Source organism: Camelus dromedarius, unplaced genomic scaffold (genome assembly GCF_036321535.1).
Source record: "Camelus dromedarius isolate mCamDro1 unplaced genomic scaffold, mCamDro1.pat HAP1_SCAFFOLD_17, whole genome shotgun sequence".
In the NCBI taxonomy this organism is placed as follows: domain Eukaryota; kingdom Metazoa; phylum Chordata; class Mammalia; order Artiodactyla; family Camelidae; genus Camelus; species Camelus dromedarius.
The window spans coordinates 196,697-223,566 of NW_026989792.1; the positions used below are offsets into that span (position 1 = coordinate 196,697).

Below are 26,870 nucleotides of genomic sequence, written 5' to 3' on the forward strand. Positions count from 1 at the left end.
TCTTTCAGTTTTAGGTCTTGCCATCACTTTTCCAGATGCTTCTGAAACCCCTTGAATTCTTTTGGTCAAGTAACAAATAAGGAAAGAAAGATTGAAAGAGAACTACTATGTGATCTTTTCAGTGGAAGAGGAAATAGTTTAGAATCTTGGTCTCAAAAGGACAAACATTTATAGGCAACTTGATCCCCATCTGTGAAATACGCAGTCCAATAGAAGCAAAACAATCATTATTCTTAGTCTCAAATAGTATATTACCGAATCTAGACAACATTCTCAGTCAAAAAACACACATTTCAAATGATTGAAATAATAAAAATTAAGATTTCAGATCAGTAGTAAGCAATATAAGAAAGGAATCTGGGAAACCTCAAAATATTTGGAAATTAAACACACCCTTTTACTGAAAATAATAAACAACGTTTGGTGTCAATTCTGACATATAAAGAGCTTAAAAGTCATCACTCCCACCTTTACAGTAAGAAAAAGTTGGGCAAAATGAAAATCAATGAGCTTTCTTGTACTTATCAGAAAAATTGCATGTGTAGGACAAATTATCATCTGAAAATTGGGTGAGAGAGGTGAATTCAAAGTGTCCCAGCCAAGCTCTGACCTGGACTAGTAGCCACTGGAACCACAAACTGGTAAGGCTGGCTTAAGAGTGAGAAACTCCTGGCGACCCACCACCAGGGATGGGGTCGGGGGTTGGCACACTTTCATGGGTTTTATATCCAGGAAATCCACTAGGTCCTCAAAACAAAGATCCAAAAATACCATTCCATGTGGTCTGGCAGAGGAAGGAAAGAGTAATCCTTTGTTCGGAAAGGTCTCCTCTGCAGGAGGAGAGATGTGATTAGCGCCTAATCCCAGAGCCATGGGAGAGGCATTCTACTCATTCCAGTGCCTTGGAACCATCGTTTTTCACCTGAAGTGTGGAGACAAAAAAATAACCTTTCATGAAAGTCATATGTCAGAAATACAGACCCAATAAAATATGGAGATTTAATTGAGAGACTACATAGCATGCACTCTCCCTCAGATATTACAGGACAACCAGCAGGACCTAGTATAAGAATAGTGGACGCTAGCATAAGAATAGTGGACGCTAGCATAAGAATAGTGGACGCTAGCTGAAAATGCTACAAGATACAGGCTCTCTCTGAGGAGCACATGGGGAAGCCCAGGGTCAAGAGGGGAGAAAAAAAGGACATTAGAAGATTCTGTCTCTGAAATTTACCACTACAGCAAACATTAAACAAAATGCAATCCTAGCCAGATTAGCACAAATCTTCACATGAGAGCCCCATTAACCTCACTGTGTATAATGCAAAATAATATGTATGGCTTTTCAAAAGAAAAAAATTAGGCACACAAAAAGTCAAGAAAAATCATAGTCACACCTAACTGAGATATGACAAAGATGTGGGAAGTTAACAGAGAAAATTTTAAATAACTATGATTAATACATGAGGGATCCTAGTAGAAAAAAAAAAAAAGACAACAGGTAAGAACAGATGAGCAGTTAGTGTAAGGAAAGAGAAATTCTAAGAAAGGATAAGAATATAAATGCCAGAAATCCAAAACACTATAGCAAAAATAAAGAATGCCGTTATGGGCTTATCAGTGGATTCACTACAGCTGAAGAAATAATCAATGAGCTTGAAGATCTGTTAATAAAAACATCCCAAATTGAAACACAAAGAGAAGAAGAATGAAAAAAGATCTAAGATCCAGGAACTAAAGGAATTTTCAAAAATATAATATCTGCATTATTGGAACAAAAGAAAAAGAATATTTATATATATATAATATATGATATTTAAATAATTATTTTAAAAAATCCAAACTTAATGACAGGTACCAAATCCAAAAAACTATATCTGGTCATATCATCCAGCAATTAACCAACAGAAAACCGGAGATAAAGAAAAATGTTGAAAGGAGCCAAGGAAAAAAGTCGCCTATAGAGGAATAAGGACAACAGTTATAGTGGACTTCTCATCAGACACTGTGTCACACTCTGCAAAGCTCGTCAGAGGTACTCCTGGGAATGCACACTTCCCGGAAGCCACCGCTGTTACGAGGAAACGTAAAATACCGCTGGGCATTCTTAGTGTGAAGCAGCAGCCTGTTTCTTCAATAAGCTTTCCTCTGGTCATTGCAAATGTCTGATTAGATTCCAGAGCTCTGCAAAAGTTGATTTGGACAATTTTGCCAGCTCGTTGACAGCTTACAAGGAGAAGCAGAGCTCTGGAACTCCCTACTCCTCCATTCTGGTTGACATTCTTAAGAAAAGCTGCCTATGGTTGAACGTCTTTGCAGAACGCCTGAATCAATGAATAATTTCTCCAGATGCAAGTGTTAAGCGAACTGCTCAGTTACCAAGGGTTACACAAAGTGTACAGTGAATAATAAACACCTCAAAACATGAAATTAAAAAGCCCCAGAGGCAAAAGTAATTCATTTCTCATTTCAATCAATCTTAGGGGAAAAAAAGGTCCTGGTTCAGTTCTGCACTAACAAAACTGCTCTATCTTCCATAATACACTCATAAGAAAACAAAACTCAGAAAATAAAATTCCAACCTCCAATAGGGGAGAAGACTGCCAGCAGAAACTTAACTTTGTTTCACAGTCTGTTAAGCACGCTCCCCAAGACTGTCTCTTCAATTGGATTGTTATCATTCATGGTCAGTCCTCATTGTCTTCAGATTCCATATTTGTGAAGTCCCCTAATAGCTAAAATTTATTAGTAACCCCAAAATCGATACCTGCAGAGCCATCATCGTCACTCATGGATCTATGAAGAGTGGCAAAAAACGTGTTGCCCTACATAAATGTTTCCAGCCAAGGTTTGACAAGGCGACACTCTCTGCCTTCTTGCTTCGGTTCTTCTGCTGTAAACAAATGTCCTTTGCAGAGGGGCTCTTTTTAATGCCACGTTGTTTTGCATTTTTGCACTTTTGATTGGTGATTCTGCTCTTTGCAATGGACTCCCAGCATCACGCTAAAGGCCTGTCTAGTGTTCCTAAGTGCAACCAGGCTGTGAGGTGCCTGACGGAGACACTGTGTTCAGGCATGAGTTGTAATGTGGTGAGTTCAAGGCTAATGAATCAACAGTAACGTACATCCAGAAAATGGAGGAGGAAACTCACCAATCTGTATGTGAAGCTGTCCCCCAAAAGTGGTAAAGTAACATCTACAGTGCATGATACAGCTACAGAGAATAGGGGAAAGCAGCTAAATTTGTAGATTCATGAGACAATAACTGAATTTTTTTAAAGTATATTTGGATAGCACTGTAGAGGCTGAAAGTCAAAGGAACTCAAGGTCACATCACTGAGGCTCAGGAAAATGTTAAACCCTTCCCTAGGAGGGCTGACTGGCTCTCGTGTTTCAAAAGGTAGTAAGGTGTGAAAGATTTTAAACTTGCAGGTAAGGCAGGTTCTGCAGATAAAGAGGCTACAATTTTTTTTTAAATAATACCTGCTAAGTGTTATACAGGAGAGTTACGTGGAAGAGGAGATCAACTTTGTTTCACAAGGATGTTGGCAACCAAATGTGTATATATCAGTGGTGCTTCAATTGAAAAATTTCGTGACCACAGGTTTGCAGGAATTTGCAACCTTGTATTTCCCCTTGGAGCAATAGCTCAGTTTTCATATATTCAGTGTTCATGGTGACTTTATAGAACATAATTCCTGCAAATAATGAGAATCAACTGTATATATTTTAGCTGTGATTAAACCTTTGCAATACTCATAATAAAATGACCTCTGTCCTTTAACTAGAAGCTTGGCTTTTTTTTCATGATTAAATCTATTGGAGTATCCTAATTGAAGCATGTTTCACACTTAAAGGATCATATTTACCACTGTATTCTCTCTTGTCAAATAAAAATGTCCATGTGATTCTTCAGGGCTAAACTATCTACCGTATCAAGAGGTTTCCAATAACAGAGCATTTTTCTGACTTTACATGGGATGGAATCTCACCGATATTTACTACTACTTCAATGTTTTCAATTCGATTGGGGTAGCACTGTCATGAGGTCTGCTAATAAAATTGGGAACAAACCAAAGACGATGCAAGGCTTTGTTGTTATGAACAGAAAGGCAAACTCCGCCATTGCTCAGCTATCCTAAAAGCTGACACTTCAGATTTTTCAGATTCCTACAGAAATGGATGATCAACCATGATTTTTACATGCATGTTTTGCTTATTCTGATTTTTTAAAAATAAATGAATAGTTTTGTGTCTTCCAACACAAGATTGTTACTGACTCCCTTCCCTGACCATTCATCTTGCATTATGTATTCAAGGCTTTCTAGTTCTTAACCACTTACGGACCTGTGTCTAAATCAAAGCTACTTATCCAAAGTACATTGTCTGCCAGCAAAATTAATCACATATCCAGAAAGACATATTATGTGTCCAGAAATCTCCTTCTCTTCTTCCTGCCACCTCCAGAGAGTCAAAGAATTTTCCCAGCAGAGAGAAGAATGAAGAGAAATGTGTAGATAGAAAAACAGCTTTCAACTCTTGCCCTCCTGCAATTCAGATTTTTCAGGAAACTCCTGAACATCAGAAGGAAACAGATGCATTTGGTTGTAATTCCCTCCAGGACAGTGTCTGCCCAAATAAAATCCAAGTCATGAAAGCAGAGGCTTCCAACTCCTCAGGAAGTGGTATCAAGTTAGCAGTGAAGATGAATGTATCTAGGTCAGTCTTCAAACAGAACATCAGTGGGTCCCAGGAATAGTTTCCCCAGCCAAAGGGGGGAAAGTAACAGAAATGACATCAGAAACCACTTTTTCAGCCTGCTGCGGATAAGTGTTCCTAACCCTTAGAGTATGTCAGAAGAGACAGGAAACGTTCCCTAAGGTCATAGATGTTTATGGGCAGATAAGAGAAAAGACTGGTAGGGAGGAAGCAATGGTAGAAGTTACTTTTTATCATTTCAGTATTACTTTTCAGAAAGGTTTTTTATACTCTTTACATAACAGTGGCTTTTCAACACCAAGTCCTCTACAGGGATGTAATACAACAGTGTGGTTGTAATTTACTTTTGCTAAGTGAACACATGTACATTATGCCATTCAGAATAACGGACCAGCATAGTCAATGTGATAAGTATTCATACTGATACATGGAAGGATTGAGCATGGCTAAATGGCTTTAGCTGTATTCGCTGGGGTTCACACAGAGACACAGAACTACTAAGTGTGATCCAGTAGATCATAGGAGTGGGTTAGACCTTTCACTGTCGTGGGAGCTCATTAAGTATTTGGTGGCAGTCTGTTGTGTCTGAGTCTGGTGCAAGGTCAGAGGTCAGCAGGGATGGAAGTCGGGAAGGAGAGATGGCCATGGTGTGAGAGACATCAAGGGCAAAATAGAACCCATGAGGATGAGGGAACCCATGAGAATGAACTTAATCCTGCATCTGTCTTTCTCTGGAACACACATTGGTCTCTAGTTGTCTTCAGGTCTTCAACTTGGATGATACAAATGACCGGCAGAAAAGTTGGTGCACTCCATCATGCAATTATATGGAAACCGGGCTCAGGTTTTCACAGAACTGAAGGAAGAGACTCTCAGGATTTGCAGGAGGTGCGGGTCCAGCCGCTGCCCCTTGTCAGCACATCAGCACCACGTATGTGAGCCACAGCATTGTCTAACGCTGCACTGACCAATGTGAGACCACATGAGCTCTGCCTTACTACCACATTGTAGGTCTTGGGCAAATTTCCCAACTTTCACCCGGATTCAGGTTATGGTAGGGAAGTCTGGTAAATGCATTTGCAATTGACCTAAACTGACAGCTAAAAAGCCACCACGATAGCTGTTGGTCCCACATTTTATAATTGGCCGTGTTTAGCTTAATTTTCCTTATCTACATTCAATATTCTCAAGATATTATTCAATAGACTTTCAGTTTGTGTATTTCTGACTCAGTAAAATGTTTGAAGCTATTAATTATATAAAAAGGTCCCTGTTTACCCTTGCTCAGCCACACAGAGGTAAATCTTTTCTAGATATGAAAGTTACTGTCAAATACCACACATGTGTCTACATTTGCAAAATCAGAAGTATTTGAATACATGGTTTAGGGATCTCTTTTTTTCATTTTAACATTATGTTATAGAAAATATTTCCCCACAAAAATAAAATTATTTGAAAACACGGTTTAATACTCCCAATATTATTTCATAATTATGCAGCATCATTTTCTTTACTAATTCTGGAAATTTGGCATATCTCCAAAGTTTAAATTATAATCAGAAATGTCATGAACATGTTTGTGCACAAACTTTCATAAGGATTTTTTATTATTTCCTTAAACTATATTTCTAACTGTTGAATTACTGTATTATGCAGTCTTGAAAATATTGCTTTTGCCACACTTCTCAAGTGTTTAAGAGGGTTTTACGTATTTCTCTTAATATTACCATCTTGTCAAATGTCAATCAACTTTGAAGGATTTTAACTCACATAAATTAATATCATGTTTTTCAAAAATTAGATTAAGCATTCTTAGATTTCTCCCAAATATCACCCATGTATCTTTCTTTTAAAGGGGTTTAAACCACAAAACTGCTATTTATTATCAACTTCTATTCCTAAGAGAAAGGATAGATTAACACTGCAAAATGCAGGAAGTACATAATCACAGAATGATGAACAATCTTTACCTGTGCAGACTTTTTGATGCCAGGCTACATGGAATGCTGAAGTTTTAGAACATAGAAATCTTTGGCTCTCCACTTGACTTGAAAATCTTGATAGAAAGAAGCTAATTTCTTTTTTTTTCCTGTCTTTTTAATTTTTTTAATTAAAAAAGGGTTATATCTCTTTTAATCTGAATTTGTTGTATGATATTTCAAATTTGTCTGTTCCCTGGGTCTTTATACTATTTACAGGGGTCCTATTATTTTTGCATTAGTTCATTTCTTCTTTCAATTTTATTGAGTATGTCAGAGTTTTCTAAGTTCTGCATCTAAGATTAGTTTTCAGTAGCTTGACCTTTCTCTTGAAGAATTTTGCATGATGTTCTCATTCATTTGTTCTGCAAGCTTCTGTCATACATGTATGGCTGCACACACACATATATAAACATGACGTCATGACGGATTTTTTGGCATGAAGATAACGTTTGGTTTACTTGAATTGAGCTTATTTAATTTTCCTGGTCTTGTTCTTTATTTCATTTTCATCCACACTTAGAAAAACCTTGTCCAATGCAGAAATGACAAAGAAAAAAGAAAAAAAAAAGAAAGAAGGAAAAAAGAAAAGGGGGGAAAGTCCATATTTTTGGTAATTGTGTGTTCTCTTTTTTTAATTCAGTTCTCTGGAGTCTGTGAATTCTACTGTGATGCAGACAAAGGAAACCAGCTGTCTGATTCAAGGGCTGAAGTGGGGAAGCATCAACTTCCTTACCTTCATTATTTAAGTCCTCACGTGTTCACCTGCATCAATGAGGTAAAACTTGGGCAGAGCAGCAGCTAATTGACTTGGACCAAAAGCATCAGGATAGAGTCAGTGAAAATTACTCTCCAATTCTGAAAATATTTTAAAATGTATCTCTTCCCCAACCTTCCCTATATTTTACAGATTTTTTAGTTGAGAGACTCTTAATCAGGAACCACTAATCAAATGTCATGTAACTGCTGTTAGCCTCTTCCATTATGAGACCTCATAAATCTGTCCACAATTTTCTTACACTGAAAAGCAACAGGAAACCTCTAAACAATGGTTTCACAAACCACACAAGGAAAAGGAAAGGAATGAAGTGGTAAAACATGAACTTAGAAGCTACAATTCCTTCATTTAAAAGTAATGTACTTTTTTAGTATAAAAGTAGTATACATTTATTATTTAAAAAAACCTCTAAAAAGATAAAACTTAAAAAAAGAAAAACCTACACTTCCGCTTCCCAACTGAACTGTATTTGACATTTTTTCAACTGTTTTTATTTATAAATTTTATGTAGTTAGGCTCCACATACACACACAAATACTTATATGTTATATATTGGATTATAAAAGCAGGAATGCACACAGTAAAAAAAAAAAAAACTGGAAATATCAGTAAAAACAGGTACTAATTTAATATATTTGTTCATATATATACACATATATCAGCATATATTTTATATTGCTCACTCAAACCTTTCATCTCTGTTTAATTATATTATACCCACCTAACTGAATTTTTTACCAGGACCAGAGTGAGGAGTGCAGCCGTGAAATGCACAGAGTTTTCTGATATCCTGTTCCCAGGTAAACAAAATACTCCACACATTCTTGATTCTTTGGTTTTCAGTCACCTTTCTTTCTTCTGGAGAATATGTCTTTAAGTTTTTTGGGTTTGGTTCTTTTTTTTTTCTCACCAGAAGAATATAAACTTGGCATTCTTCTAAGCACTTACAAATACGAGCATGCATATTTATTTCACTGGCCTTCAAAAAGAAAGACAATTTTAATCAGCTTTTTTTCTGAGATGCTCAAATAAGTTTTCTTAATCTTATAATTCAGTATTCTTTGAAGCATTTGTGCTAAAGGCACTACAAAGAACAAATGATGGAAAGGAATTCATTGAGTTAACTCATCACTTTTGACCAGTGGTAGCAGTACGATGTTGCTGAAAAAAATTAAAATAAATGGCACCATGAGAGTCCCAGTAAAACTTGCCTCTCCCTACATACACCTTTTACCTAACACATACACCTGTGAGTAATGGGAAGGTCACAGAAAACGTCACTGATGGGCAACTTCACATGATACCCAAGTGCAGGCCTCTTTATGCCCATTTAGAAGTCTTCCTCTGTGGGACACAGAACATTCATAGGACAAGATGTTCTCTAATATCGAATCGTTGTTTAAATGATTTACTACTCATAAATGCTAGAAGAGATTTCAGCTACAAAGAAGTAGAGTTTCTAAGGTTAAAACAACCCCACAAAACCCTGATAATTAAAGTTGGTCTTTGGAAGAGGGATTATCAACAAGTGAAAAGAATAGAAATGAAGAGTCAATTAGCTGTTGAACTTGGCCTTAGCTTCCTTCCTCTCACCTACCTATGAAACAGTAACTAAACTCATGTAAAATTTCATCACCCACCTCCGCAGATTAATATCTTAGAGGAAGACTCTAATAGTATCCTGGTTAGAGCAAATTCTCCTAAGAAAATCTTGCAAAATATTTTGGAGGATACACCCAAAAAAGATCAACTTTTCTTTTCAAACAAGAATGTGTTCATAGAAAACCTCAATATAAGAATGTGTGGAAAGGATTCACATATAGAATTAAACTATAAAAGTAATAAATTAAGCTCAGGCAAGAGGAAAAGTATGCATATATTATTGAAAACTATTTATTGCAACAAAGAAATATCAGTCTCTTTGTTTGCTTTTCTATAATCAGAAATTTTAAATAAACACTTAACTCCAGATCAGGGAGAGGGATGGACCTAGATTATCCCCATTTCCTTCTATTCCTAAACCTGTAACTATTCCTGCCTCTCCCTTTCTCTTTATGTACTGAAGGATTGAGGAAAGAATGTGAAAAACAAACAAACAAAACTTAAAGTAGCTAATGTCAAAAACAGAGAAAGAATACTACAGAAAACATATAAAACCATAATGAAGTAAATCTTGAGAAATTTTAAACAAAGAACAAAGATGTAAATTCATTTAAAATTGAGTAGTTATAAATTTTCAACACTGCACATTCCATAGTTGGATCAAAAAGCGTGGAAGAAGAGAATAAATAGGAAAAAGATTGGAAATTGTAGCAATAAAACTCTTCAGTTGAAGAAAGGCTTCTTTATGAAATCTAGATATTACAGAGACTTGCTATTTTTACAGAAGATAAACTGACAAGTGGAATAACTTTTTTTTTCTTTCTCCTTCTGGTTTGTGTTTGTATTCTTGAATTTTGTTTGTTTTCTTGACATTTTGAAAATAAGGAATCCTATAAACACTAGAGCAAAAAAATTAATAAGATTTAATTTTATCTACTAATGGAAATGTGATTATAATAATTACAGAATTATTCTCTGTAATATTTATTCTTGGCAGATAAATGAACAATAATTATAAAGTTTTATAGTAAACTAAATGAATGAACCTGCTATTTCTTTCATTATCCAATTAGTCTCTAACTTATCAAGACAACTGAAAGCCATTTTCAGCCACCCAAGGCTCAAAGGAATGTCAGCTGTAACTCTTTCCTGAAACCCTTAATCAAAATATGGTCTAGACAATAAACTGAGTTTCATAGAGACAGTGCGAGGAAAATGGAGGTTGGGCAGTCATTGGACAAAAAATAGATTGATAAATGATAGACAGATAGATGGATACAGGGGTAGATAGGTAGGTAGATAGATAGACAGACAGACAGACAGATAGATAAAAGTGGCCAAGAGATACTAAGTAACCAAGAGGCTAATGTTAGAATATGCATTTGTGAAAACCAATTCTGCAAAAAAAAAAAAAGTAAACCAAATACATACAAGCAGCTAAGGGCTGTCACAAAAAGAGAAGTGAAAATCTACATTCCTCCAAAAAAAAAAAAACAGGAAACAAAAGGGAATTACAAGGACCCCAGTGCACCTGGTAAGCATTCTCCAACCAGCTTCTTGTTTTGTACTTAGCATCACATCCAAGTCAAAGGAAAGCATCTGAGCCTAGCCAATGGCTGTGCTTCAAAGAAACTAGGAAACTTGAAAGCACTGCTGTAGACAACAAGGAGACTTATTGCAGAAAGAGACTAGTAAAACAAAGGGAAAATAAGAAAAAGAGTTTATTGCATATCAGACTAGAGGAAAATCTGGTGTGGAAGTTAAAGAAATCACCAAGGCTGAAAAATAGAAGGAAAAAAAATAGGGAGAAGATGTGACAGGTGAGGAAATAGGAGGAAGAAGATGACCTTTATGACACAAACTCAGCTGGTTCCAGTTTATTTTTCTTCCCTATCTATAAAGAATTTAACATTCTCCTCCTAAAGTAAAATGAAACATGGAAATGCAAGGCTAACATATATACACTTAACATGTTACTGAATACATCTTGAAATAGCTCTGGCCTGGTGGTTATTACATAGCCCCTCGCTTTGCTGCGTAGAGTACGGGGGTGTGAAACTGTGTGGACATCTGACACATTTCCTGCTGATGCGCAGTGAACAACACAAATGAATTACATGCGGAGATTACTTTTTTTTTCATTTTTAGTTGCATTTGGAGTGATTTATACAATTATTGCTGTTCTGTTACCTGAATATCATTCTGTGATTGTAGCGGAGCTGTTCTGTTGATATTCTGAATTATTTAAGTACAATTTAATATAAAAGAACACAGTCCAGCTAAGAACGTCACCACAATAAAGACGTTAGGAATGAAAATGATAGGAGGAAGCATGAAGTCTATGGAGAAGGGTCTAACTCAAATTCTCTTGCTCTTTGGCTTTGGGTAATTACTTTAACTCTCTAAGTCACTTATAAAACAGACCTAATAACATTAACATCCAAAAAATGCTTAAATGAGATAATATATAGAAAGGTTTTGAATAGAGCAAATGACAAGCAATCAATAAATATTCTTCTAATTATTATTACATTGCAGTTAATTGTCTCTAAGTGTATGTATATGATAGGCTTATTTAAAAAGTTAAATATTATCATTAAACATTAGAAGAAATAGAATAGAACAAGTGTATGTTTTAGTTTTTAGTTCAGAGATGCCTTCCAAAGCATAAATGTGAAAGAGAAATAATAATGAAAATAATTTTAAAATATTAGCATTATCATCATTAACAATATAAATAATTAACATACTGAGCATTGTATCTCAGAAATGTCTTAACCAAGAATGGTTACAAAATGTAATTAAGGAGATCAGCAACACACACGCACACACACAAATTCAAATGTTCTGCTACCCACTACAACAGATATCTCTAGTGAATGTGTCAGAGCAGCATCAGAAATACTAATGCATAAAACAGAAGTTCATCCAATATCCTGGAGGAAAATGAGTTACTTCTCTCCAAATGCAGTATCAGGGCACATCATCAATTCTGGAAACCACACTATTTGCCTTAAAGATCTAAGGAATTTGTATTTTTTGAAAGACTTACAGTGCTATTTACTTAAAGTATTCATTTACTTTCTAGCCCCTGTAGAATCTGTGACATTTGGATGGTGAAATAAAAATAAATATTGGGTGTTTTTCCTTCTGAAAGACTAAATATGCTTCTTCATTAGGTTAATTCTTCCAAAATTCATGCAAATTGAAATGTGGAAAAGGTGTCAAACGATAATATAAAAATACACAGCTTGCATAGCTAGGAAGTATTCAGCCTCCCACTGATTTCTCACCAGGCTGCCCAGTCAACCTTATTTCCACTCCATCTCGGCTTTTGCTCACCCTCCACAACTTGCATTTTAATTGTCTCAGGAGGCAGCCTTGGTTTAGTAGGAAAAAAACAGGTAACATGAAATCATGTAGATGTTATTGTTATTAGCATTTCCCTCTCCTAAACGTTCTGTGCTCCTGAGAATGTCACTAACTCCCGGCTTGAGTTCCATCACTATTTTTCTCACGCCCAGCTCACAGACGGCAAGGTGTGGTTGTTAAGGGCACAGCCTCTGGGATTGGTCTGCCACTAACAAACATGTAAATTTAAAGAGGGAGTTAAACTCTCTGAGGCTCAGGGCAAACATCTAGGAAAGGAGGTTAAGGGTAGTCTTTACTGCATGTAATTTTCTATGGATTAAATAAAATTAGTCCATCTAATGCTCTTACCTGAGCTCCTGCCCCCCCCGAATAATCTATAAACATTAGTTAGTATTACTGCAAGGTTTTTATACTCAATAAATGAAATATTAATTCCTTTCTCCACTTTTCTCTCCTTTGTCCCAGAATATGTGGGAGAGATACTCCCACTACAGGTTCCGGTGTAAACATTCCATTGCCTTCCACTCGCTCCAGAGCCCGGAATCCTGTGCTTCTCACTCACCTTTACACCCCCTGCCTCACACACAGAGGCCAGTAAACACCTGCTAATTGTCACTCTTCCGTTATCTTATCTGGTACTTTTGAGTCGCTCTGCTTACATACATCAGTTGTTTTTATTCTCATATTTCTGTTTGTAACTTTGTGAGAGTTATCATATCTTCAAAGTATGTTCATTCTCTATCATCTTTAGAGAACTCTAACCAAAATGATGGTTAAATAAATTTTGATGACTAACTGGTTAGCAAATGAATATTTTTTTTTAATGATTCCTAGGAGTACTTGAAAGAAACCCTATTTGCTTTTTTAAATATTTTATAATTTTACTTATCGAATTATTAAATTTATTTCATGGGAGCCACTTCGCATCAAAACGCTGAAAGAATTCAATTGTTCATCTCAGATAAAAAGAAAATGATTTATGTTAATAAATTATGTGAGATATAAATTTTTAAGTAATAAGGTAATTATTTAAAGAAAAGTAGAAGCATTAGAAATTCTATTTAGGAGCTAGTTTGGCAATTTAATCTATATTTCACCTTTTGCCTATAACACAGACGATGGCTAAGAAGTCAGGAAACTTGTTATCAGGTGGGATGCACTGATGCTCATTGACAGCCTTTTTCTCTCATTATTCCTCATGTAAAGGCTCTTCTTTTCCATTCTGCCTTCTTATCCCCTTATATTTTCCAACTTCCCCACCCGGGCTCATGTGCACTTCTTTCCTCACGCTGAGTCAGATGTGAAGTACCAACAACTTTTGCTGTCCCGAAAAGACCTCTAGAGAAAAGGGATTAACATGAAACAACATAATAATTTGCCTTTAATTCTTAAAGTAAAATTTATTTATTGTCTCATTATAGCACGGCCCACCCCTGGGATATCTGGATCCAGACACGTTGAGCAGGGCAGGACAAAGCCGGCAGGACAACTTGCATGCACACAACTTTTCCTTAAAAGGAGGCATCTTAGGAAAATGCTTCCATGTTCTGCAAATTTGACTAGGCTTCCTTGGATTTTGATTAAGAAATGTTGACATCTATACTGTAACTTTAAAAGTTACTATTTTCTGCAGTAGCTGGATGGAGCTAGTTATCATACCAATGATAATTTAGAAATACACTATTTGAATCAAATACACTCTTAAAAATGTAAACATATTTTCTGAAAGCTGACATACTTTTGAAAGCCGGTGGTAGGGACACTATCCACAGTTTCCTTTCAATCCATAATTACTTTCCTTTAAAACTCAGTGAATTATAATTCCCATAAAGAGAATCTGGCGTATGACATACACTGCTGCAAAACAAAGGTATCTGAGAACACTCTGAGAGAGACAGACAGCCACAGGCCTAGCTGGGAGCCAGCAAGCCTGACTCTGGGGCTTGGGAAGAAGAAAGAGGACTGGCCAGAGACCAGCGAGACCACCCCAGAATCCAGGGGAAGAATGACTAGATCATAATATAATTCAGTACAAACAGGAGGGAAACGTTGATAGTTACAAAACGGAGATGTTTAAAAGTAAAGCGTGTAATACTGAGTCACTCTCTGTATCTGATGGGGTAGAAGACGAGGCTCAGCTCCACCAACTTCCCCACCAGATGCACTGTGATGTTGCCAGTCCGAGGCAGAAACTGCCATCAATATGATCTGCCCAAGACGCCAGGGGCAGGGGCCAACAGGGGACAACTAGGCAGAATTTGGGGACCTCAAGGTCAGGGGAGCAGATAGCTGAGAACCTGTTAGAGAAGGCGGAGAGGTGGCAGGAGATAGCCCCTTGGAGCTCACGCTCCAAGCCCCAGGCAAAGACTCTACTGTCTAATTGGACTTTACTTATGATACAAGTACAAAGAGGAAATAATTCAAAGTTACACTCAGGAATTACATTTCAAGATGGCAACTGCAGAGTCTTAAACCCCAAGCATGGGAGCCCCTCAGAGTTTGGGTCCCTGTACAACTACACTAGGCAAATCAACATGAACCCTTGTTGTTGAGCCATGTTCCAGGCTTATAGTATTGATTATATATATATATATATATATATATATATATATATATATATATATATATATAGTAGGGCATATAGTATTGTTTTTTTTTTAAAAGATCAAAAACCCACCAACACAAAGTTTATATTCCAGTCATGGAGTAAACCTTAAACAAAATCAATACATTTCATAATACATTGGAAGACAGAAAGTTCCACGAAGAAAAATAAAACAAGGAAGGAAGGATACGGAATGATGTGGGTAGCAATTTTAAACAAGATGATAAAGAAGTTCTCTGTGAGCCATGGACATTTGTGCAAAATTTAAAGGCTGTGAGGGAGGTGAGAATTTGGGCATCTTGAAGAAGAATGTCACAGGTTGAGGGAAGAATAAGTCCATGGCTGGAGCACATATGAACTGTTTGAACAAAGAAAGAGGCTCATGTATTGGAGGAGAATAAATATGGCGAAAGGCAGGAGGACAGTAATTGAAGACGAGATCGGAATTTGAAAGGAGTCCAAACTGTGGTGACATGTAGACCATTGAAAGGACTTCAGCTTTTACTCCTGAAAGAGTAAGGGGGTTTCTGGATAGTTTTTCAAAGAAGGAAATGATTTCTCTACCTTTCCAAGGGTTCTGTCTGGCTGCCTTATTGAGGGCAGAATGTAACAGTACAAGAGTGGAAGCAGAAAGCCAGCAGGGCATTACAGCAGTGACACAAGCAGGAAGGTGACCGCCGGTGGTCCAGCCACTGCACACACATCCGAGGCAGCAGTAATTAAGAACTGGGAGGTGGTCATGCCTCTTTAATTTTTGAGTGAATTTTATCACAAGACAGCAGCACAAGAAGAGGCAGAGTAGTAAATCATGATGAAGTGATTAGAAGTAATGAAAACTTACCCCCAAGCTTACAAGGATGGGCTGCTGAGCTATGACAACCAGTGGGATAGGGGATCATGCCATTTTAACTGACTCTCATGAAGTGTGGTGTCCAGTCAGGGCACAGACTTGGAAGAGATCCAGGCAACGGACATCAGTCCATACTTCTGTGTCCCTCAGGAAGGGCTTCCTAGTTTCTTTTCTCAGAGCAAGAAGGGGCATAAAATTTCACAGCATAAATTGAAAACTTTGCATTTAGCCAAATCTGAGTGATTCAGATGGGGAATTAAAGAGAGTTAGCCTTCTTAATGAAATACAGTTCTCAGGACACAGCCTACAAACTGACCCTATAAACAAATGTCCTTTTCTATAGTGACAGCTGCCAAGTTGTCAAAAGCAGAAAGCCACTCATCAGAATTGCTGTCGACAAATGTGAGTCAGTATCTGATAATTCTGTCCCCTTATAAAACAATGTTTCCTTGCCCACCTCCTATAGACTTCATAGCGGCACCAACATTGTAATAAGGAGTAGCAAAGCTGACTCCGTATTAGATCTGTTCCTTTAGCTCTAACTCTGCCATTTCCTGAGCTTAGTCATGCTGGCTCTGCACCTTTTCTAAAAGAGTGCTATCTATAGCCTGAAATATATAAGAAAGCCCATTCTCAAGGCTCTGACCTTTAAGGGTATAACACTTTTCTGTTCATATAGAGATCAAAAATTGCAGAACAGAGAATAGCATTTGTCTTGTGAGAGGTTTATAGGAACATCATGACCTGACCCACAAGGAAAGCCGCAAAAACAAAGGATCTCAGAAACAAGAAATCTGCAACAATCAACCACACCACCCCCATCTTCAGTATAAAAGGAGCCTGAATTAAGATGGTTCTCCAGGACATCAGTCTGCCACCTTCTCGGTCTGCTGGCTTTCTGAATGAAGTCATCATTCCTTGCCCCAACACCTCATCGACCAGTTTACTGGCCTGTTGTGCAGCAAGCAGAGTGAGTTTGGACTCAGTAACAGTATCTAAAAAGCAGACTGCCATATGGGACTGCCAAGCTCACATCTATATCTACCTAAGTCTAGAGATAGAGTATGTGTTGAACGTCACTAAAATCCTCTGGTCTTTCTGGGAACATCACAGAAGAGAGGAGAGGAAGAGCTAATTTTACTTGGCTCTTCCCTATTATTGTCATTAACAGCCTCATTGATAGAGTCCTATTATCTCTTAAACGCTGTAGGTAAGTTTAATTAAACATATTCTCCCATATTGTAGCTACTTTCCAGGCTGCCCTTTACTTCCAGAGACACACCAAAACTGAAAACCCCAAAGCTCCAAATTAACATGGGGGACTTCCTAATGTATAGGAGGAATTTTTACAACTTTTACTGCCCCTTCACTTTCCAACTGTTTGACCTGAAGAAAAAACTTAATTGTTTTGTCATTAAAAACAGTGTGTAAAATTATGTTTTGGTTTTCTTCCTGAATTTAGTGGTAATGGATGACCTTTATTGAAACAATTAAATAATGCTATAAAGAAGAAAAAGTTTTAATTGTCCCTTCAACTCATAGATAACTATTATTAACATCTGGGGTCTTTCCCATCTTTTTTAAAAAAAAAAACTATCCTTGTTGATAGAATATTTTTTCTGGATTTCTCTGGCAAATATATTCAGGCTTCTGTGTCTGAAGTTTCACTGGGTACCTCATGACACATGACTTAATATCTTGCTTAAGATAAAGCTTTGAACTCTGTGTTCCCTCAGACATTCATTTGTGATTCTGAAAGTGAATTGTAGTTTGAAAAAAATAACCCAGAAAGCCTGAAGGATGAATCCCTATTTCTCCAAAAGAGGCAAGAGCTCAAAGCTCCGTGGCAAATCAAAGCAATGATTTTTTCCTGTGGTTTCTGTGGTTCCTTGTACTTTAAATTTGTACCTCTAGGAAAGATCTGCCTTCAGCCATTAAGGCTGTGGCTTATGTAGTAACTTTAAAACTGTGACAGAAACTAATTAGCCCCAATTGTTATTCACTGTTTAATTTCCTGTTGATCAAGTGTAAACAGAGGGTGTGTTAAAGACAAAAGTCATCTCAGTGTATGCAGGTAGTTTGAAACATCTCAACTGTTACCTGCTGGCTACCAGAACACACTCGAAAAAGTTGTGGTCTTACAGTTTGGGGAAAAGTTCTAAATCTAGTTTAAAAACCCTCAGGAGATTGTGATACAGATCGGACACAAAATCGCTCTGGGGAGACACAGGTTTCATCTAATTAGATTAGCTTTATAGTTCTATGTTCTCATGTTCTTTCTAAGTGCAGTGAATTTTTGAGCCCAGTTTTTGATGCTCAGATACCTAAACTTGTTAACATGTTTCACATAACAGGCAATAGGATCTTTTTTTTCAGAATGATAAATGTATAGCAAATGTCAGGGAAGACCTAGGATTCGGGCAGTAAAAATTTTTCTTTGAGCAGGCATTTTAAAAGTGCATGTTCTGGCTCTTTCTCTTCCAGTCCCAGGCGATTCGGGATCTCCTGGCTCCAGTACAGGCATGGCCAAGTCAAAGAACCACACCACACACAACCAGTCCCAAAAATGGCACAGAAATGGCATCAAAAAGCCTGAATCACAGTGATATGAATCTCTTAAGGGGGTGGACCCCAAGTTCCTGAGGAACACGTGCTTTGCCAAGAAGCATGAGAAGAAGGGCCTGAAGAAGATGCAGGCCAACAACGTCAACGCCATGAATGCACTTGCTGAGGCTATCAAGGCTCTCGTAAAGCCCAAGGAGGCCAAGCCCAAGATTCCAAAGGGCAGCAGCCGAAAGCTCAGTCCACTTGCCTACATTGCTTACCCCAAGCTCGGGAAATGTGCTCGTACCCACATTGCCAAGGGTCTCAGGCTCTGTTGGCCAAAGGCCAAGGACAAGGCTCAGACCAAGGCCACAGCTGCAGCTCTGGCTCCAGCTCCAGCTCCGGCTCAGTCTCCCAAAGGCCCCCAGGCCCCCACAAAGGCTCCAGAGTAGAGGCTTTCATCTATTGATGTGAGGATGTAAGGACTAGTGTAACCCCTGGGCAGTTGTCTGCATGGGGCTCATGTCTACCTGTGCTGTTTGTACAAATAAACCTGAGGCAGGAAAAAAAAAAAAAGTGCATGTTCTGGGCTCTATTTCCAGAGATGCTAATTCTGTAGACATTGACTTGGTAATTTGCAATTTTAATAAATATCCAGGGGATCCTTATGTAATATTTCTTTGGGAAACACTCAATTAGAGAATACTCTTCACTTTGGGGGATTAATCTAAGATGATTAGGAAGCATGCTCTATTTATTGTTAATATTTAGTTAAAAATTATGTGAAAAAAAGTCAAGTAATAACACCACTCTGGTTTTTACAATATCTATTGTCATGTCAATTCAGTTCTTTGCACATGTAATTATACATAGATAGGGGGATGAGAGAGGGGCATTTACTTACATTGACATGTGTACACATATGTACGTGGGGAAAAAGGGAAAATGACTGTATTAACTAAAGATTTGGGTTTTCTCTGTTTTATAAAATTAGACTATAACAGAGTTTTTTCTTAAAAGATTTCTGCAGGTTCATTTGACTTCATTAAACTCTCCACTCATTCACATCAGATAGGAGAGTCTATAAGAACACTTTTAACTTTGTAGACAAGTCTTGGAGGCAATCCTGGGGAAAAATAACTCTTGGATTGATTTTCCTATCATGCTCTGAAATAGTATTAATATTGTCTGTCAAAGGAAGGTGGCACAAAAATGATGACATAAGAACAGGCATGATTTTTAAACAAAAGCCCTGATGATAGTAAGTAAATTATTCTGCCATAGCGTAGAATAATTTGAAGTAATGGGAAAAGCCAGAGTCCTACTTTGGGTCACTTTATATAGTGTGCAATGGTCAAATAAAAGAAAAGCATCTTACCTCATATGATAATTCTTATATATATTTATGTTTTTAGAGAGATTCAGTGTTTTCTGGCATTGTGCAATCTTTCTTAATTTAACAATGGCTTGTTATTTTTAATTTAGTGGATTATGTTTGGTCTCTCACCACTAAGTAATAAGTAAGTGTCCTAAGCAGGACCAAGGTAAACTAGAAAGTATGAAACCTTTATTGGTGTGTCATTATCTCCTACTCTCCTCTGGAGACAGTGTTCCCTGCCTCCTTGCCCTGACTTCTCTGACCAAAGTGATGTTAGGAAGTAGCTGATAAGATGGAACACTCCAAACAGTGAAGCCATGACAGCCTTAACAGGTCATCACATAAGGACTGTTTATGTCTTTTAATTTAACATTTGTATTTATATTTGCAATTATAAATGAAAATATTACAGCTTGAGATGTTAAGTAAAACTACAAGACATTTTTTAATGAAAAGCTGCCAGGTAAACCAGATGTGAAAAGGGATCAGGTAACTAACAGCATCCTATACAAATCTTTAAAGAATCCTCTTTACCTGGACCTCCACTTGCGAAGATCCCCGTTGCCTCCTATATCTGAGCCTTTCCATGGTTAGGGATCTGAATCTCCTCTCTTCTGCACTTTCCTGACCACTTGTTCAGATTTCATTTAAATCACCGGACACTCATCTGTTTCCCCACTTCCGCAAATACGCTGTAGTCACTCCCTGTCTCACTCTGTTAGTCTCGGTGCATATATTTGCTTAATGCAGTCATTTTAGTAAGGGTCGGGAGAAAGTAAAGTAAAAGCAGGATTCAATCCCTTGTGCTTAGTGGAATGCTGCAGTATTTAAGTCTCCCCATTTTTGGATTTCAGACATAATTTAGCAAATAAAGGAACTATTTTCTATTACTTTAAATCACAGGAAACATATTGATGATTGTTTTTTCTTGTGTTAATTGTGAATAAGACCACTCTACACATTTGATTTCCATCTGGATGATACTCACATTTCTAGTGTGGCTCTTTTATGAGTTTATATGAGTTTTGTACTCGGCTATCTCTTGTCATTTTAATCTGTTTCCTAATTTGTTGAAAATGTATTTCCAATTATATTGTCTAGTAAATGTGTTTAGTACTAGGGCTACAGTGCCAAAATATTTGTCCATCACTATCTTTAATTACATCTGGTAATCCTATTAGCTGACCTGTGGAAATTAGTAGATACACCAGAAGCAAAATATCATTACATAACTATGAAATATTTAAGTTTAAGTCTACACAGAAGCATATAAAACAAAACAAATATTGCAATTACATAAAGAATGAACAGCTCGTGCTGGAGCCTTTCCTTTTACTCTGGGGGAAATCTAACACTCTGACTGTAAGTCATTTCCTCATATGCCAAATATGGGCACCTCTATCGTCTCTATCAATAAAAAGTTCACGCAGCTCATTCACAAGTGTACATATTAGCATAGCTATTAGGGCTGAGGGCCTTGATGCATTACTTTGGGGTCTGCCCTCATTGCGTTTTCCTGAAACAGCACTTTCAGAATGTGAGAGATAATGCTCAGACTCGCTGGGGGAAACTATAAAGCAGTTGCTTGAAAACTGTAATGAAGAGAAGCCAGATCCATAACCAATGGGGCTTCTTCTGTGGTCCTCGGGCAACTGGGTACTGGGTGGGAATCAGCAGTGGTCTGTTGGGGGAATTAAAGTTATTGACCAAGAACGCTGTTAATGATATTAAATAGAAGGACTAAATTAGACAGCAGAAACTCTAGTGTGCCACCCTTCTTCAGGTCTTTTCACAGACTCTTCAAAGTCAAATAGCTCTCTCTGGATATGAGTCTGTATGATGTCTTCCCTTCTATGGCTAAAATTGCCAAACAACTGAGCTCAAATCCAAAGTCAGTGCTTGGAGTTTGGTTGTAATAAGGTCAGTGGCAATATCCTTATAAAACCTTGGAAAAAAATAAGTGAAATTTGTGCATTTATTCTCTTTGGTGTCTACCTTTTGTTCAGCTCAGATTGTTTCAGCTTCAAATAGCTAACACACCACAAAAGCAACAGAAGCCAAATGAAGACAGAATTTCCCACATAATAATCCCTGATGTGGGCAGTACAGTGTTGGCGTGAGCACCAACAACAAAGAGGTGGAGTTCTTATGTAATTCTGCTGCCACACCCTTGCTTTGGTGTCTATGCTCAAGTACAGGTCATGGTATGAGAGACCTTCTGGAGATCTGTCCACCATATCCAATCTCAGGCATCAAGATAGAGGAAGAATGGAAGAATCAAGGGTGCATCTCCCAACTAGGGAAACTCCACCAGCCACCTCGTGTGGTTTCCTTATGCTACATTGGCTCAAATGTTGCCTCAACTTTGCATCTAAATTCAAGGGAGATTGGGAAGAAACGCTGTCATTTAGCTGAGAATATTGAGTATTCAAGTAACACCCAGGATCTGCTACAAAGAAGGGCACAAACACTGTGCAGCAATGATCAGCATCAGAAAACTCTTGCCTTCCCCCCTTGCCAACACGCAACCCTCCCTAACTCTGCCCTCTTATTTTCTGCCTCTGTGGCTGCCCCTTCCTGCTTGTTACCTCCATGTCTTTTTCATTTCCTTATCTAACCATAATATGAAACCAATATATTTTTTGTATTCAATTTACTCACTATAAGTAATTTTATGTTTACACCAAGTTTGAAAATGGCAAGACTATTTGTTTTCATCTAAGGAAACTGATAAACCAATTGGGATGCCTTTGGTTTATATAACTGTATTATCTTCCCCTGCCCCTTGCCCCACCACCTTTCATAAGATTAAAAAACAAAACAAAACAAAAAAAAAACTCTTTTTCTGATGATATGGTAAGAAATACCTGATATCATCTCCTTCATCCTCTCAGTCTAAAACCTCTCCCCTGCGTCCATGGCTATGAGTCTTCTTTGTTCGTTAAAAGTGTTAGTTCATGTTCATGAATCTAACACTGAATCATACGTTACATAAAATGCATCTTTTCACACTTGAGTTTTATATATATGATTTTACTAATGAACTAATTATGTGCTACCAAAAATAACTTGTAATAACTGTAAGGAGTGTGAAGTGACAATGTATTATTTTCAATTTGAGGGAAAACAAAAATGCATTTTGTGTTATTTTCATCATACAGTTAAAGATTAACAGCTGGGTAAAACATGTAGAAAATTATGTGCAATCATTTCTCCCTAGAGCTGTGGTCATCAAGCTGTAATGTACATAACACTTACTTAGAATCCTGATAAAATTCCAGATTCACTGGATTCATCCCTAAAGACTGATTCAGAAGATGAAATGTGGAGTCCAGGAAACTGTGTTTTAAATCAAGGTTTACAGACAAGATGCTGAATGAGACTTAAGGAGAAGCAGGGTGTGAGTCTATAGATGAAGGAGGACTTTCCTCATGCTGTAGGGTTTAAAACCAAATCAACAGTAGAAAATGAAAAGGTTAATACAACCATGTCAAAGCTTTCTGTTGTTCAAGAAAATATAGCCGAAAGGGAGAATGATTATAATACATAATAAAAGGACTTCCCAATTTTAAGATGCAAAAAAAGGGAGAAGATGATTATAATATTGCATTCAAAGAAAAAATGAAAACATAACACTATGTAAAATATCAAATATTAACTGTATTTTGAAACCAATCAAAACCGATAAGCAAGTTTTAATAAATACTCTATCAAATAAGAACAATAGAATAAGGTTGGTGACAATTTTTCCTTATCAGAAGACTATACACTAGTTTTTGTACCATGTAAATGAAGTTGCGCCAGTTCCAATACCTACTAATCTATATTACAATGAACAATTTCTCTAAGTCTCAGTTGTGCCAACCCTAAAATCAGGATGAAATTGTGAACCAATTCATGAAACTGTGATGACAATTAAATATGGCAACGCATATGAAGCATGTAGTACAGAGCCTACTGCATCTATGTCCAATACTGTTATACCTACAACACACTCTCTTATATCGTCAAAACCTGTGACTGAAAAATGAGTCAAACAATAAACGCTCATGGTTTACAGCCACTGGGGACAAAAACACAAAGCAACAACAACAACGCCCAGTGATAGAAAAGCTTTGTCTAATCGTGGACTAAGAATGTTTCATTCTGGAAGAATCCATGTGCACTTCAAGATATCAGCTATCTTGAAACAATTCTTTGGAGTGGAATAAATATGGGAATGAATAATTACTAAATATCCTCTGACTGTGGATTACCCACATTCTCTTCCCTACAGCTACACCTTGGGAATTCTCAGCTATCACTCATTCATGTACGTTGTCTCTCCTGGAAAAGGAAGAAGGATTAAACTCCTTCCATAGAGAAATCCTCCACTTAAGCATCTATTCATCTGATCTTCACCATTTCCACGGGCTTAGTTGGACCTGAGGAATTAGCTGAGCTGAGCAATTCTATCCCTAAGGTCATTCCTGCCTGACAACGTGGATTCATGAACAGGAGGGAATATCTATTATCTTACCTCACAGCTGAGCTCTATTTATAAATTGCCTGAGCCTAGTTTATTTGCCTTCTTAAGGCAGGTACAAATCATCCTATTCAATTTCACTTCACATTTTGTAATGGAATGCATCAATTAGCCAGTTGCTAGGAGGAGACAGTGAAAACTAGAATAGCAGAGCCTTCTGGGCTCAGTGTAGGATAGAAGTGTCACATAAAAAGGAAATGGCTGCAATTGTTGTCTCTTTGCTGGTAGCAGCCAAATCTGTTTTCCAACCCAAATAATTCCCTTGAGTTTCAAATCAATAGGCTGAGTTGCTTCCTGGACTGTCAAACTCTAGTTTTGCAAGCAACTCTTAACTCAGTTAATCATCCAACTCTTCCCAAAGCTGTTCCTTCCACATTGCTCTTAAGGGAATGGCATCACTAGAATCAGTCACTGAGTCCTGTGCTTTTCCTCTCTACTTTTTTATACTTACACTGGCATCTTTAACTGTGGCCCTCATCACCTCTTGTCCAGATGGCTAAAACTATCTCTCAAATTATTTACTTTCAATCTTGCCCCTACACCAATTTACCTTCCAAACTATGACCAAAATGATGGTTTAAATAATTCTATGTTCCTTTCTGTGTGTTAACATCTTCCAAAGATCATCCGTAGCAGAAAAGGTAAAGGGCCATTTCCTTGGCATTATATATGCTGGCATGTCTTTATGATCTTATTCTAGCCTAACTAGCCTAACAGGACCATCTCCTGCCACTACTGTCAGCTCAGAGCCTGCCAACCAACAACCACCGCGCACCGGCAATCAAGCAAATTTAGGTTCATTTGGCTTCCTGCAGCAAGGGAGAATGCACATCAGAGGAGCCCTGAACTGTCTCTGTAAAAGAGAGTTAGGAATGGCTTACAACAGTGGGGCTCACGCTGAGTGATTCTAAGCAGGATTTAGAGACCTGTGGATAATTCAGGATGGGGTCCTGTCAGACAGCAGAGACAAGTCACTGGGTGTCTTTGTATTTTTCATCTAGGAAGCAAGGAGTCCGAAGGGGAGCAGGGAAGGAACTAGTAGTCACTCTTGCTTTCCTGGGGAAGGGGATGTTTAGTTGCTTTTGTGGCTGCAAAGTGTCTTTTTCTCTCTTAATCTATTGTGGTCACAGACTGGCCTTGTCTGAGGATCGATTGTACTCTGAGAAAGCTGTTTATGTTTAGTTGGGAACACTAAGGCCAAGTGTCAGCTTCCAGCAGTGAACTGCTAGTGACATTTTTCACTTTCTCACTCCCCATGTCAAGTTCTACATCCTGGTTTACCAAATACGCAGCCCCTTGAAAGACAAGTGCTCTTCCTAATTTGCACTTCTTTACAAAAGTGGTTCTTAGAGCTTGAAAAACCTCAGCTGCACTTTTCTCATGACTTCCTCCTACTCATTCTTTAAAGTTCTTTCTCTCCCCTTACAGGCATGCACGCATGTGTTAAAATACAGATGAAATACATGAATTTTGTAAAAAGAAAAGAAACCATATAAAAAGTAGTAGAATAAAGTGTCCTTTCACTAATCCATTCACAAGTCATCTTACTCTTCCTAGTTTCAAAGTGAGAATAAGATTGTTCTATTTAAGGCTAATACCTTGAAAAAAATTATAATACACCAACAGCATAGAGATTCTTTCCCATTTTACTAGGAATAGATATTCAACCAATGGGTCTAAAAGTTATTTATCTGGATTTCAGAGACTTTTACCATCTTTTAAACAACATTAAGTTCATCCTTGTGTCATTTCTGGAGACATATTTTAAATGAAAATGATTCCCCTGATTCAACTATCTTACAGATAAGAATTTCAAGGAACTAATCTTGACTTTGAAATCAAATTGATTTTGTTTTTGAAAAGATAAACAAAACTGATAAACCTTTAGCCAGATTCATCAAAGAGAGAAATCAATAAAATCAGAAATAAACAAGAAGTTACAGCCAACACCACAGATATACAAAAGGGCATAAGACTATTATGAACAACTATGTGCCAATAAAATGGACAACCTAGAAGAAACTGACAAATTCTTAGAAAGGCACAGTCCCTCAAGACTGAACCAGGAAGAAACAGAAAATATGATCCTACCGATTACCTGGAATGAAACTGAAGCAGTAATTTAAACACTCCCAACAGCAACAAAAACTCCAGAAATGGATTACTTCATGGTAGAATTCCACCAAGCATTCAGAGGAGATAACACCTATCCTTCTCAAACTGTTCCAGAAATCTTCACAAGCAGGAACACTTCCAAACATCATTCTATAAGGTCAAACTCACTCTGATACCAAAACCAGACAAAGATATCAGAACAAAGAAGAAGGAGGAGGAGGAAGAAAGGAAACTAACAGACCAATATCACTGACGGACAAATATGCAAAAATCCTCAACCGCATATTAGCAAATGGAATCCAACAACACAAAGAATTATACACCATGATCAAGTGGGGTTTATCCCAAAGATGCAAGGATTTTTCAATATCTGCCAAACAATCAATATGACACACATTACCAAA

General features: G+C 37.4%; 1 pseudogene; it reads left to right on the top strand.

Moving 5' to 3' along the window:
* Positions 1 to 18,403: 18,403 nt before the first annotated feature.
* LOC135320759 (large ribosomal subunit protein eL29-like) lies at positions 18,404 to 19,071 on the top strand (annotated as a pseudogene).
* The last annotated feature ends 7,799 nt before the right edge of the window (positions 19,072 to 26,870 follow it).